Source organism: Terrapene carolina, unplaced genomic scaffold, assembly GCF_002925995.2.
Source record: "Terrapene carolina triunguis isolate 2854851 unplaced genomic scaffold, T_m_triunguis-2.0 Scaffold84, whole genome shotgun sequence".
Classification (NCBI taxonomy): domain Eukaryota; kingdom Metazoa; phylum Chordata; order Testudines; family Emydidae; genus Terrapene; species Terrapene triunguis.
The window spans coordinates 22,487,397-22,500,779 of record NW_020664435.1 but is presented as its reverse complement, the minus strand read 5'-3'; positions in this window follow the sequence as shown (position 1 = coordinate 22,500,779).

Below are 13,383 nucleotides of genomic sequence, written 5' to 3'. Positions count from 1 at the left end.
GAACGACAGCTTTTCATTTCTCTTATCCTTAATGGTATCAGTAAGGAGACAAGACTGTTATACTCATAAGCCTGCACTCATTTCTAAAACAGATTTCACTATTATTGCACACTTTCTCATTCATATTTACTGTTTTACTTCCAGTGCTTTATCTACCATGCTGTACGCCACAAGGCATAATAATGTTAGAAGCAGAATTATTTCCAAAGGATCATACAGTCCCCTTCATTCTGAAGCTTGGAAGGAATCAAATACACATTAATCAGCATGGAGGGACACGTGGGCAGGTGGGGGGGGCAATAGAGTCAGGGAGCAACAGCTCTGTGAAACATGCTCCCATGGCAACCCACATTAATTTAGATGACAAATTACCACACAAGTTAATGTTGCATGTTCTTGTATTACCACCACCTCTTCTGGCCTTTGAATGCCACAGAAAGGAAAGGAGCTTACAGCAGGTGGCAGTTCAGCCAATGGCAGCATAGCAAGAAAAATAGCAAATACTGGGGGGAGGGAGGGACTGATCTAAGTGGATGACAGATATCCTTCGGATTTGGCCTTTGATGCACTGGCTCCATGCAGTTGGCAGGCTATGCCTCCTGCTCCTTCTGATAAATCAGGATGCGCTGTTGTTGAATAAGGAGATGATATAGCATAGTTTCCACAGGACACTTGCACAGTTCAGAGCTCTCAGATCCTTGCATGCTACCTTCCATGGAAAGTAAAGTCTGGTCCACAAAGTTTGTATACTTCTCATTATTGCAAGTGTGCTGTAATTTAGCCACGGAGAAAGGTACTGTTGCCCCTTTTCCACTCAAGTGGCTAGTCAAAGTTTGGGGATGTTGCAGTTGGGAGTAGAAATGGGTATTAGTCAGATATTTCTTTGATACATTTTTGTTTATTTACAAAGAATGGACCAAGTCCTGCATCTCTGAATGCAAAAGGGATCAAATAGCAGCTCCCAGCACCAAGAACACTCTTCAGCCTGCATCCCTACCCCAAAAACCTCCCCCCAAGTTTCTTCCAGGGTCAAACACCATGCTCTCAGCTGTTCCTTCCATCTGTCTGTCTCTCCATATCTCCCAGCATTTGCCTGTTTGCGTTCTCTCTCTCTCACATACACAGACACACACAAACACACACACTACAATACTCAGCAAAACCCCCCTGTCCACTCAGCTCAATCTCTTGGGCAGGTTCATGACCCCTTTTTTTCTTAGTTGTGCGGGGTGCTTCTGATTAACCTATCCTGATAGTAATGTTAATTGAAGAATATTGGTCACACCCAGTCTCAATGAGCATTGTGATCAAGCAGTCACCAGCGCCTCTCAGCACAATAGTATTATATAGCATCCAAGGCATGGATGAGAGTTCTATTTTAAAAAAAAGCAAAACACAACGCTATGCACTGGATATCAAGGGACCATTGGATGCTTCCCTATGTTTCTGATCTTAGCTACAAAGAGATCCAGAAATACAGGGTTTTTTATGACATCTGCGATCTAAAAAAGGAGCTGAGTCTGAAAAATTGAGGCCTTGTCTACACTTACAGTGATGTAGCGGTAAAGCAGAGCCATTGTAGTGCTTAGTGAAGACACTACCTACGCCGACGGGAGAGTGTAGGTACTCCACCTCCCCGAGAGGCAGCAGCTCTGTCGATCGGAGAAGGCCTCCTGCCGACATAGCACTGTCTACTCCGGCTGTTCGGTCGGTATAACTGCGTCACTCAGGGGCGTGGATTGATAGTTATACCATCACAAGTTTGTGGTGTAGACCAGGGCATAGTTATTCCTAACTTTTATGGGAATATTTACTGCTATCTTGAAAAGGAAAAAATAAAGATATATTCGTTTGTGTGTAGTAGGGTTCAGTCTGTGGAGCCCATGACCACCATTGTCACTAAAAGCACATATAAAAGAAAAAGTACCTGCCCCAAAGAGTCCAATAGAAACAAACAGAGTTGCACAAAATGGTGAATAAAAGAATTGTTGATCCATAAAAGTGAAACCTCTGCCTTCATCCTGCCCAGTGCCCAAACACTCGCTCAATAAGAAGTAGAAGTTTGTATAATGATATCACACAAAACCAGCAGCATTTTGCCCGAACACTTCAGTAACCCTGTTGTACAGTGGAATACATGGGACCACTGCTGCACTCTAGGAAACTGTAGCATTTTTAAAAGGAAGAGTTTTGAATGGTGTCAATGTGCAAATCTTTGTTTATTCTCCACCTCTTAACAGGGTGGAGAAAACCACACTAAAGAGAATTTAGCTCAATGGACTCAATTAGTTTGAATAAGGGCTCTAAAGCCTTTATGGTAACAATTTATATTTATATATTACTTTTCATCAAAAGGCATTTCAAAATGGTTTTGAAAAGTAGGTAAGTATTATTAGCTCCACATTAGAGCATGGAAACCAGGGCATGGAGATGTTGTGTGACTTATTTAAAGTCCCAAAGGCAGTCTGTGTCTGTGACAGACAACAAAAGAATGCATGTCTCCTGACTCCCCAGCCCAGGGTTCAAATGCAGGCTCAGGCCTAACACTTCTCCATCTACACACAAATTGCACTAACCCCACAGGGATCGGGGGTGGGGGGGGGGGGGGAGGGTCTGAGCCTGAGTCAAGCAGAGACCCAGGGTTCAAGCCTCATTGCTTTTCAGTATAGAGACGGCCCCTCCTGGACTTGTGCTGTGGGATCCCACCAAAAGTAACCCACAATCCCATGGGCCAACATTCTTTGTCCTCTAGACAGTCAAGTTTCCATAACACTGCATCATGAACAAAGAGCTAGATAGGTCACATTTTGGGAGGGCTCTAGGAAGTCTGGGATATGACTGGTTGGACTCGGGCCCACATAATACAGTGTAGATGCTGGAGCCCCAGGGTTCAGCAATTTCTCACCTAGGGTTACAAATGAGTGTTGATGCTCAAGCTCTAGGTTAACAAATCCAGGGTCTGCTACTCAAGTTCTACTAATCCTGGTCTTACATTGCAGTGTAGACGTACCCCAAGTCCTGTGCTCTAACCATTTGACCACACTGCATTCTTCCCAAATCCCTTAAAGGAAGCTAATAGCACCCTTAGGGTGTCTAACTTTTATCAGTCTAGCAGAAACAATTGTACTAAAGACTGAACCCCAAGTATGAAGTGGCCAACATGCTTAGGAAAGGCCAATAAATGAACCCTTACGGTCCTGATCTGTGATCCCAGTGAAAGAGGGAGAGATTAAAAGGTGACATTCTTGGGTGTCTTTTTTTAAACACTTGCATAGTTTATAAGATTTCAGCCACACACGAAAATAGTCCTGGGCTTTCTGAGTAACCTCTGGGCTTTCTTGAAGAATTTTATCTAGTTAAAGTCCACCTTTCTGCCTCTTACATAGGCAAATATTGATCCTTCAGAACACCAGAACCTAGGCTGAACCCTCAGGTACTCAGACACAATGCTAGTTGAACGCACAACAATAGGCATGGTCAAAATAACCTGAATAGAATCATATAGAACAACAACAACAATTATCTCTTCTCTAGATGTGTTATCTCATGCAAGATGGGAGTTGTTAATGAGTGGCTATAACACAAGGCTATTCTAGAGAAAGAATGGACGCGGTTACTGCCATGCTAACAGAAAAGGCAGAACACAATTGTATTGTAACATTGTCCTCTCTTCACTTATGTAGATAAGCCCTATCAAATTTAATAAATACTATACCTATAGAAATTACTTTTAAAACGTACAGAATATAATAGAGAATGGTAGTCTACCTATAGACTCATAGAATTTACTAGAGAATTATATCCCGGCCATAGAAATTCTAGAGTTCTATATGTTGGTTTAAACATCTTCTAGAAAGTTTATTAGCCTCTACTAATTTTTATTGAGCTTTTCCATAAGCTTTACAGCAGGCTCTATTTCAAGGAGCCACTGACTCCTACTCAGAGACCTGCAACTTCTGCATTCCCAGAGAGTTGGATTCAGACAGCTGGATTCAGACAGCCTCACAGAAGAGTATGAAATAAATGCAACAATCCAAACCCCTTTTAAGCACCAGTTGATCCTAGTGGGCATTGCTCTAAACATGGTCATCTTCATCTTTCTCAGCTGCACAAAGAAGCTAGATCTTTTTCTGCCACTCTTTTTAGCAGGGAACCTTCAAATTGTTAACTCAGGAGAGTTACTGGGAAGTGGTTAAAAAAATGTTGTGCAGCCCTACTTTTTCCTGCATTATAAATGTAGAATCTTCTCAAAGCATCACTTCCAGTGGCAGCCTAGCCTCAGGCTGAACTTACCCTATTGCACAGGGAAAGATTAAGCGTTACTTGTATTATTGTTGCTAGAAGGCAACCGTATTCTTATTCCTGCTGAGAGACTTATAACAGTACGTAATGAATGCAAGTAAGCTTTGTTATCAGTCCATAACCATACGCACAGGTACAATTTGAGATCTGTAAAGTGAAACTAATCCTGAATAACCTCTCAAAAGCCCAATATTAGTGCTTGGTTTCTGACAAAGCTGGCGGAGGGAAAAGTAATCCTGAGCTGGGCTTCATAGAACTGTGACATTTAAAAAACTTCTGCTTGTTATACAAATAAACCCTTTAGCCCCAATGTTGCCCTTGTCACATATTATGAATTTCCCATGGAGTCCCCCTCGTTGGTGTAATTTTTGCCAGTGCTTTCCAGACTTCATCACATTTTATCAATAATTAGTTTCAGTAAAGCCCAAGAGATGGGACTGGGAAAGTAGGAGTTTGTGGAGGTGGCAATTAGAAGGCTACAGAAGGAATTCTGAGAAGTTTTTTAAAAAGAATGATCTCCACAACACACATTATAAGGGAACCAGATTGGCTTATGTCAAAAAGTTGATCCCATTTCCTAGATGAATTCTGGCTTTATGTTTACCTCAGGGTCTGAGCAGCTGAGGGAGAGTAGCACCCCATTCCTCTGAGGAATAGCAAAACAGCTTGCAGAGCTATTCTGTGCACAAGTGGGCATATCTTAATTAAAGGGTGTGATATATTAATTGCTTAGTTCTTGTAGGGTGGAAATTTGACTTTTGTTTTCCTATCTGATTTGGGAAGTCTATTGTTTTATGGATGTAGGTGTAATGTTCATATTTATATAATAATAATAATAGGTATGCCCAAATCAATTATTATATTAGAATTTCTAGTGTAAATTAACTATATCAGACCAGTGTACCATTCTGATATTTGCTTCTGATAATAGTTTATTTATACATACATCTGTAAGCACACATCTTCACTGAAACAGTTATATTATATTCCACCTACAAAATGTGTTTATACAAAATGTGGTGTTTGCTTTGCACTGTGTCAGGTATGAAATTGGCCTGAGCCACAGCGTTCAGATCTGGATTTGACTCCTAACCCAAATTTCTGAAAAGATTTAATCTGACTATACCAGTGTTTTAGCTTGGCCCATTACAGTACTATAACCAAGTTGCAAGTTTTGGATTTGAGTGTAAATCTGAACTTTTGGATCTGGCATCCCAGTTTGAGAAAAAAGATTTGTGAAGATTTTTCCCTTGGATATCACACTGCTTCCTCTCTAGGCATTTCTAGAGTGCCTAAAGTTCTGTACAGAACAACAAATTCAAGGAGAAGAGTTACTCTTGTTTACTACACAAATGATTATTTCATGCTTGGAAACACTGTGCCTACAGTATTGTGTATAAATAGTTCTAATTCAAACGGCACACAAGCCTTCTGGCAATGTGAAATGTCCTGTATGAGAGCCTCTCAAATTCCATCGATCCTAGACACTCGAGTTAAACCTAAAACTGTTCTAAGAGAGAGCGGTTTAGTTAAGTGTTATGCAGGAGATGGGGTACAAACTATACAGGCTAAAATTAGTACAATATATCAGCAGCTATTAGAGAAAGAAAGTATATTATAGTAAATAGGATATTTTGTCTATAAATAATGCTCTTTGTAAGAATCGTCTGGCTTCCACTCAATTTTTCATTTTCCATCTTTCTTCTCAAAATATTTTTGCTTAAGAAATATGACAAAATATATTATATCTGGCATTTCTTTCCGTCACTCCACCATGTGTTGCAATGATATGAATCTAGCAGAAGGCAGCTTCTGCTTCAACATTAAACAAAATTCCACTTTGATTCCTCACGCTGACAGTGTGATCACTCATTTCATGAGCTAAAGAGGCTGATTTTTCAGAGTTAATTAGACACTGCCTACAAGCTCACAGAAAGATGTGCTCCTTTGGGAAAGCCAGTTTTGAGGCAAAACAAAACTCAGGATGAATCACAAAAAGAAGGATTTATATTGTTTAAACCACAATATGAGACGCAGGGTCTTTCCCATGGATTAATAACAGGTTGGAAGAGCTGATTGCTAGAGGCCATTTAGTACAGCTGAGACTTAATTCTTTCAGGAAATGCCCTGTGTTGGAAAAGTTGCTTGTACAATAAGGAAGAGGAACAAATGAAATTCCAAACACTCGTAAGATCTAATCTTCCCCTGCCCAGTCCCGTCAATGCAGTTTGGCACTGACTGTATTTGTGTCACCACAGTATATTCTCTCTTAGGTGGACATAAAATTGTTCTGTGAGTGGTCATGGAGCAGATGGTTTATTAGATGGAGGTTTTCTGGACAACTAAAAATTGCTGCATAAGTATATAAGAATGCCCCTACTGGGTCAGACCAAAGGTCCATCTAGCCCAATATCCTCTCTTCCAACAGTGGCCAATGTGAGGTGTTTTAGAGGGAATGAACAGAATAGGCAATCAAGTGATCCATCCCCTGTGGCCCATTCCCAGCTTCTGGAAAGCAGAGACTAGGGACACCATCTCTGCCCATCCTGGCTAATAGCAATTGATGGACCTATTCTCCATGAACTTATCTAGTTCTTTTTTGAACCGTGTTATAGTCTTAGCCTTCACAACATCCTCTGGCAAGGAGTTCCACAGGTTGACTGAGTGTTGTGTGAAGAAATACTTCCTTTTCTTTGTTTTATACCCGCTGACTATTAATTTCATTAGGTGACCCCCTAGTTCTTGTGTTATGAGAAGGAGTAAATAACACTTCCTTATTTACTTTCTGCACACCAGTCATGATTTTATAGACCTCTATTATATCCCCCCTTAGTCATCTCTTTTCCAAGCTGAAAAGTCCCAATCTTATTAATCTCTTATTAACAATATGGAAGCAGTCCCATATCCCTAATCATTATTGCTGTCCTTTTCTGTACCTTTCCCAATTCAAATATATATATATATTTTAAGATGGGGCGATCACATCTGCATGCAGTATTCAAGATGTGGGCATATCATGAGTTTATATAGAGGCAATATGATATTTTCTGTCTTATTACCTATCCCTTTCCAAATGATTCCCAACATTCTGTTCGCTTTTTTGACTGCCGCTGCACATTGAGTAGACGTTTTCAGAGAACTATCCACAATGACTCCAAGATCTCTTTCTTGAGTGGTAACAGCTAATTTAGACGCCATCATTTTATATGTATAATTGGGATTATGTTTTCCAATGTGCATTGCATTTATCAACTTTGAATTTCATATGCCATTTTGTTGCCCAGTAACCCAGTTTTGTGGGATCCCTTAGTAACTATTCGCAGTCTGCTTTGGACTTAACTATCTTGAGTAGTTTTGTATCCTCTGTAAATTTTGTAGCCTGTTTACCCCTTTTTCCAGATCATTTATGAATATGTTTAACAGTACTGGTCTCCGTGCAGATCCCTGGGAGACACCACTATTTACTTCTCTCCATTTTGAAAACTGACCATTTATTCCTACCCTTTGTTTCCTATCTTTTAATAGTTACTGATCCAGGAGAGGACATTCCCTTTTATCCCATGACAGCTTACTTTGCTTAAGAGTCTTTGGTGAGGGACCTTGTCAAAGGCTTTCTGAAAATCTAAGTACACTATATCCAGTGGATCACCTTTGTCCACATGCTTGATGACCCCCTCCAAGAATTCTAGTAGATTGGTGAGGCATGATTTCCCTTTACAAAAACATGTTGCCTCTTCCCCAACAAATTGTGTTCACCTAATGGGTCTGATAATTCTGTTCTTCACTGTAGTACTAATTTGTCTAGTACTGAAGTTAGGCTTACTAGCCTGTAATTGCTGGGATTGCCTCTGGAGCCTTTTTTAAAAATTGGCGTCACATTAGCTATCATCCAGTCATCTGGTACAGAAGCTGATTTAAATGATAGGTTGCATTAGTAGTTCTGCAATTTCACATTTGAGTTCCTTCAGAACTCTTGAGTGAATACCTTCTGGTGACTTATTACTGTTTCATTTATCAATTTGTTCCAAAACCTCCTCTAATGACACCTCAATCTGGGACAGATTTGTCACCTAAAAAGAATGGCTCTTGCTGGGGAATCTCCCACACATTCTCAGCCGTGAAGACTGATGCAAAGAATTCATTTAGTTTCTCTGCTATGGCCTTATCCTCCTTGAGTGCTCCTTTACCATTTCGATCATCCAGTGGCCCCACTGGTTGTTTAGCAGGCTTCCTGCTTCTGATGTACTTAAAAAAAATTGCTGTTACTTTTTGAGTCTTTGTCTAGCTGTTCTACACATTCTTTTTTGGCTTGTCTATTTATATTTTTACAATTCACATGCCAGAGTTTATGCTCCTTTGTATTTTCCTCAATGGGATTTAACTTCCACTTTTTAAAGGATGCCTTTTTGCCTCTGCTTCTTTTACTTTGTTGTTTAGCCATAGTGGCACTATTTTGGTCCTCTTACTATGTTTTTTAATTTGGGATATACATTTCATTTGCATCTCTATTATGGTGTCTTTGAAAAGTTTCCATGTAGCTTGCAGGGATTTCACTTTTGGCACTGTACCTTTTAATTTCTGTTTAATTTCCTCATTTTTGTGTAGTTCCCCTTTCTGAAATTAAATGCTACTGTGGTGGGCTGCTGTGGTGTTTCCCGTCCCGCGCCCCCCCCCCCAAGGGATGTTACATTTTATTATATTATGATCACTATTATCAATCGGTTCAGCTATATTCACTTCTTGGACCAGACCCTATGCTCCGCTTAGGACTAAATCAAGAATTGCCTCTCGTGGGTTCCAGGACTAGCTGCTCCAAGAAGCAGTCATTTAAGGTGGTCAAGAAACTTTGTGTCTACATCCCGTCCTGAGGTGACATGTACTCAGTTGATATGGGAATAGTTGAAATCCCCCATTATTATTGAGTTTTTTTATTGCCTCTCTAATCTCGCTGAGCATTTCACAGTCACTATCAGCATCCTGGTCAGGTAGTCAGTAATATATCCCTACTGCTATATTCTTATTGTTCAAGCATGGAATTACTATCCATAGAGATGCTATGGTACAGTTTGGTTCATTTAAGATTTTTACTTTATTTGACTCTACATTTTCTTTCATATATAGTGCCACTCCCCCACCAGCATGACCTATTCTGTCCTTCCAATATACTTTGTATCTGGTTTTATCTTGTCCCATTGATTATTATCATTCCACCAAGTTTCTGTGATGCCTATTATATCAATATCCTCATTTAATATGAGGCACTCTAGTTCACCCATCTAGGGTCTTAAATAGGAGTTGGGCACTCAGGAGATATTTTGAGCTGGTAGTTGACTGTACTCAAGTTGTTAGAGAACACTGGCTTGAGCACTCAGAGTGTGGGTCAGGGCCTTGATCTGATAATGGCTGCCCAAACAGTAATTTCAGAAGCCCAGGGTGCTCAAAGTTAGTCAAATCTGAGGCATGACTAAGTCACGAAATACAGCTAAGGTGGTCAAGTAGAAGTCTCTCATTGGTCGCTCAGACTACCGGGGTATGATCAAACACCAGCTGATCACCCTAAAAACAGACACTACACAGAGTCAGTACTCTGCTTCTCCCTCCCACATCCCCAAACATAAGTAAGAGAGAGAAAGAGACTGATTAAAGGCAGAGAGAGAGAGTGGGGGGAGGGGAATAGAAAGAGTTACAGATGCTATGGTGATGGGGGCAATTTAAATACCTAGAAAGAAACACAAAGAGGACTTATTGAGAGTTTGTGGAATTAGTATGGGCAAGAGGATTAGAATAGTGGATAGGAAATGCAAGCGGTGAGAGGTGGAGGAAAGGGTTGGCAGCATACATTCTGCGTCCCAGAGGAGTGGTGGATGGAGGAACAGATTAGAAAAAGGCTCAAATATAGTCACTATCCCTGTTGGCTCCATACACCAGTTGTAATACATGTAAAAGACAAAAATGATGAACCAGGTCAAGGCTCAGAGGAGGAGATACTCTTATCGTTCTACCCTCACATATGCACTCTCAGTCCCATGCTACCAGAACTCCTAATGGGGCCATAAGGAGCCTGACACAGATTAGGATTTTTGGCTTTTCACTGGGGACCAGAGTGGCCCTCAGTGGGCTCCAAAATCAGGGGGCTGCACAGATGGTAGAAAGAGACTCTACCCATCACCAGTCCTGTACTAAATACAGCTCAGCTGAAAGAAGTTATCGTTCAATATTTTGATTTCTCATTAGACTGTTAAACATATATCTTACTTTACCGAATGTGCAGCGTGTGAGTTAATGTTCCTATAAGATACTTAACTTTCTTGCATCCTAACTGTTTTGTGATCCCATTTGTAACTTCATAATGAATTAATGTGCTTCTTGCATTTATTTATCACACTAGCCAACAAAACAAAAAACAACCCACATCACACAGAGGAATTTTCTCCAAATAGGTATCCTTTGTGTACTTCAACACCCACAAGGACTTGATTTCTGAATGTTTGGTACATTTCTTATTAGAAAAACGTAACCCCACCAACACACAGTTTTTACTGTTTTTAGATGTGGGAAGATACTCACTTTTAAAGGAAATGTCAAGTAATTAAAAACAGCGGTGGAGGCAAAATAGAGATTTTTTTCCAGGCATTTATAAACTGATAAGTGAAGTCACATTTACCAGTAAGCAACAAATTGTCTTGTAAAGAAAAGAGTCAAGGCAAATTTGATCTTAACTCTTATGAAATAATCCTGTAGAAAAGCGATCTGTGTACGTTTTTTTAAAAAACCGCTATAGAATTTAACAGATTCTCCCTCTGACAGATTTAATCAGAGGATTAAAAACCGCAGAGAAAAGGACATCATCTTTTGTTAAATTCTTCAGGTTTTGAGAGTAATTTTCACAGACTCGTATTACATTTCTATAGAACCCTATTGGTTTCTTCCCTATTAAATTCTGTTTGGCTTTCTTATAAGGGCTGCTTTTATTCTTAACTATCATGTTTAAAGATAAGGTTGCTGTGCACTACAAAAATAAATAGGTTTCCTCTGAAAAAGCAGAAAATGAAAGATTTTTTTCTTCTTCTGTTATATAGTTAAATAGATATTTCCAGTCATATTCTCAGCATTATGTCTTCTCTAGCAAATTTTATGTTTGAAATAGCAGATGATAACCACTATGGCTAGTTTATGAATATTCTCTGGGCCTTGCATCCATAGATACTAACCATGATTTACAGGAGAAATGCCATTTATTAGGTATTATTTTATTTATCAGGATTTATAACAAAGCCAAAAAAAATCCAACATACTCTACCTGCTCTTACAATATTTAAAAAAAAATATCACAATACTGATGTAGATACAGTCACAAACTGCCCCATGCCACCATAAAATGAGCTTGTTAGGGAGTCTGGAAGGTTAAGAAGTCAGAGTTCTGGAGAACCAGAAGGCAAGATCCAAAGTTAAAAGGCCTTCACAGAAAACTCCTTGCCAACTAGGGTGACCAGATAGCAAGTGTGAAAAATCAGGACAGGGGGTGGGAATTGATAGGAGCCTATATAAGGAAAAGACCCCAAAATCGGGACTGTCCTTATAAAATCGGGACATCTGGTCACTCTATTGCCAACAGTTCCCTCATGCTTTGGTTTGAGCACACCACTGAATTTAACTGTGCAAGTAGTAAACAAAAATGTCATCTCCCAGCTTTCAAGGTCCTAAATCACAATGGGCTTTATATCATGTAGGTTAAAACATAAAATTCCACCTGTAATTCAGAAGAAGCCAGTAAATTTCATAAGCACTGATGTTATGTGCCAATTAAGAAGTAGGCAAATACATCATGCACCAACTTCAACTTCAACTTCAGGAAGGGTGCACAATCCAGTCCCAGGCGACATTACAGTTGTTGAATGTCAAAGTGACAAACACAAGGTCCTCATCCAAATTAAATGGCGTCTCTCTCTCTCTCTCTCACATACACACACACACCCCTTGTCAATTGCAGAGGGAAAATGTGCTGTTTATGCCACCAAAATCTGAGCAATAAGTAGCAGCCGAAGATCAAGCAGAACTTCTGAAGTTTAAACCTGTGTCACAAATGACCCTCAGTCAAGGTGCTGAAATAAACACAGCCAGTGCTATTAACATTACCTATGTCTCATCCAGACTGGGCCACAATCAGCTAGCATATGTAAAAGCCCCAATCTCTGCTATTCCACTGCCTCAATAGGATCAAATGAGAAGGAAACAAAGGTTGTGTGTTTATATTGGAGACTAACTCATGCCTTCTCTGTAATCCTCCTAATAGTCTTAAACATGTATCAAATAGGAAAGGGGAAAAAAGAATCTTGTGATAGTCCACCTGTGAAACCTCTCTATGGGGTAGAAGAGTAACTTCCTGAAAGTCAGCATCTCTTACCTTCTATCTAAAAAGAAATGAAGTCACTCAGGAACTATTCTGTTCACTCCTGCCAGGGACTGCAACTCTGTCGGTACCCACCACCTTTTGGTTAATGGCATCTGTTATAGCCCTGACTGAATGCACCCTTGCGGATACTCGCCCATCTGCAGTATTGGATCCAACTCTTGGATCCCACTTGCTTTTAAGCCTGTTGGTTCTGAGCAATGTCCAGACACAAGTCCAACCTCTCTGGCACACTTCTGGAATACAAATCCCCTGTTTAGTATCTCCTTCTTGGGGTGTGGGATCCCACTGTCCAGCTGCCGTAGCACCAAGACCAGTGCTGACTCCCAAGTCTCTCCAGTATCTTAAGCACACCCTGCCCAGAGCTCCACCCTCATGAGTATTCTGGTTTATTGTTAACTGTTTGGGGACCTCAAGATTAAAGGGAACATACAGATTCTACAAAGGAACATCTAAATCAGACACACACTGCTCATAGACAAAGCACATGAGTTACAGATCTATGGAAAAATAAACATCTGCACATAAATCCTCTTCCTCCAAGAGCTTTCTGGGTTTCGATGGTGTTCTTCAGGTTTCCAGCACCTTCCTGCACTGCACTCCTCCTGCTTAGTCTTGTTGTCAGCTGATGTCTGGCTGGTGGGAGAGCCCCATGCCAGGAAGATGCATCC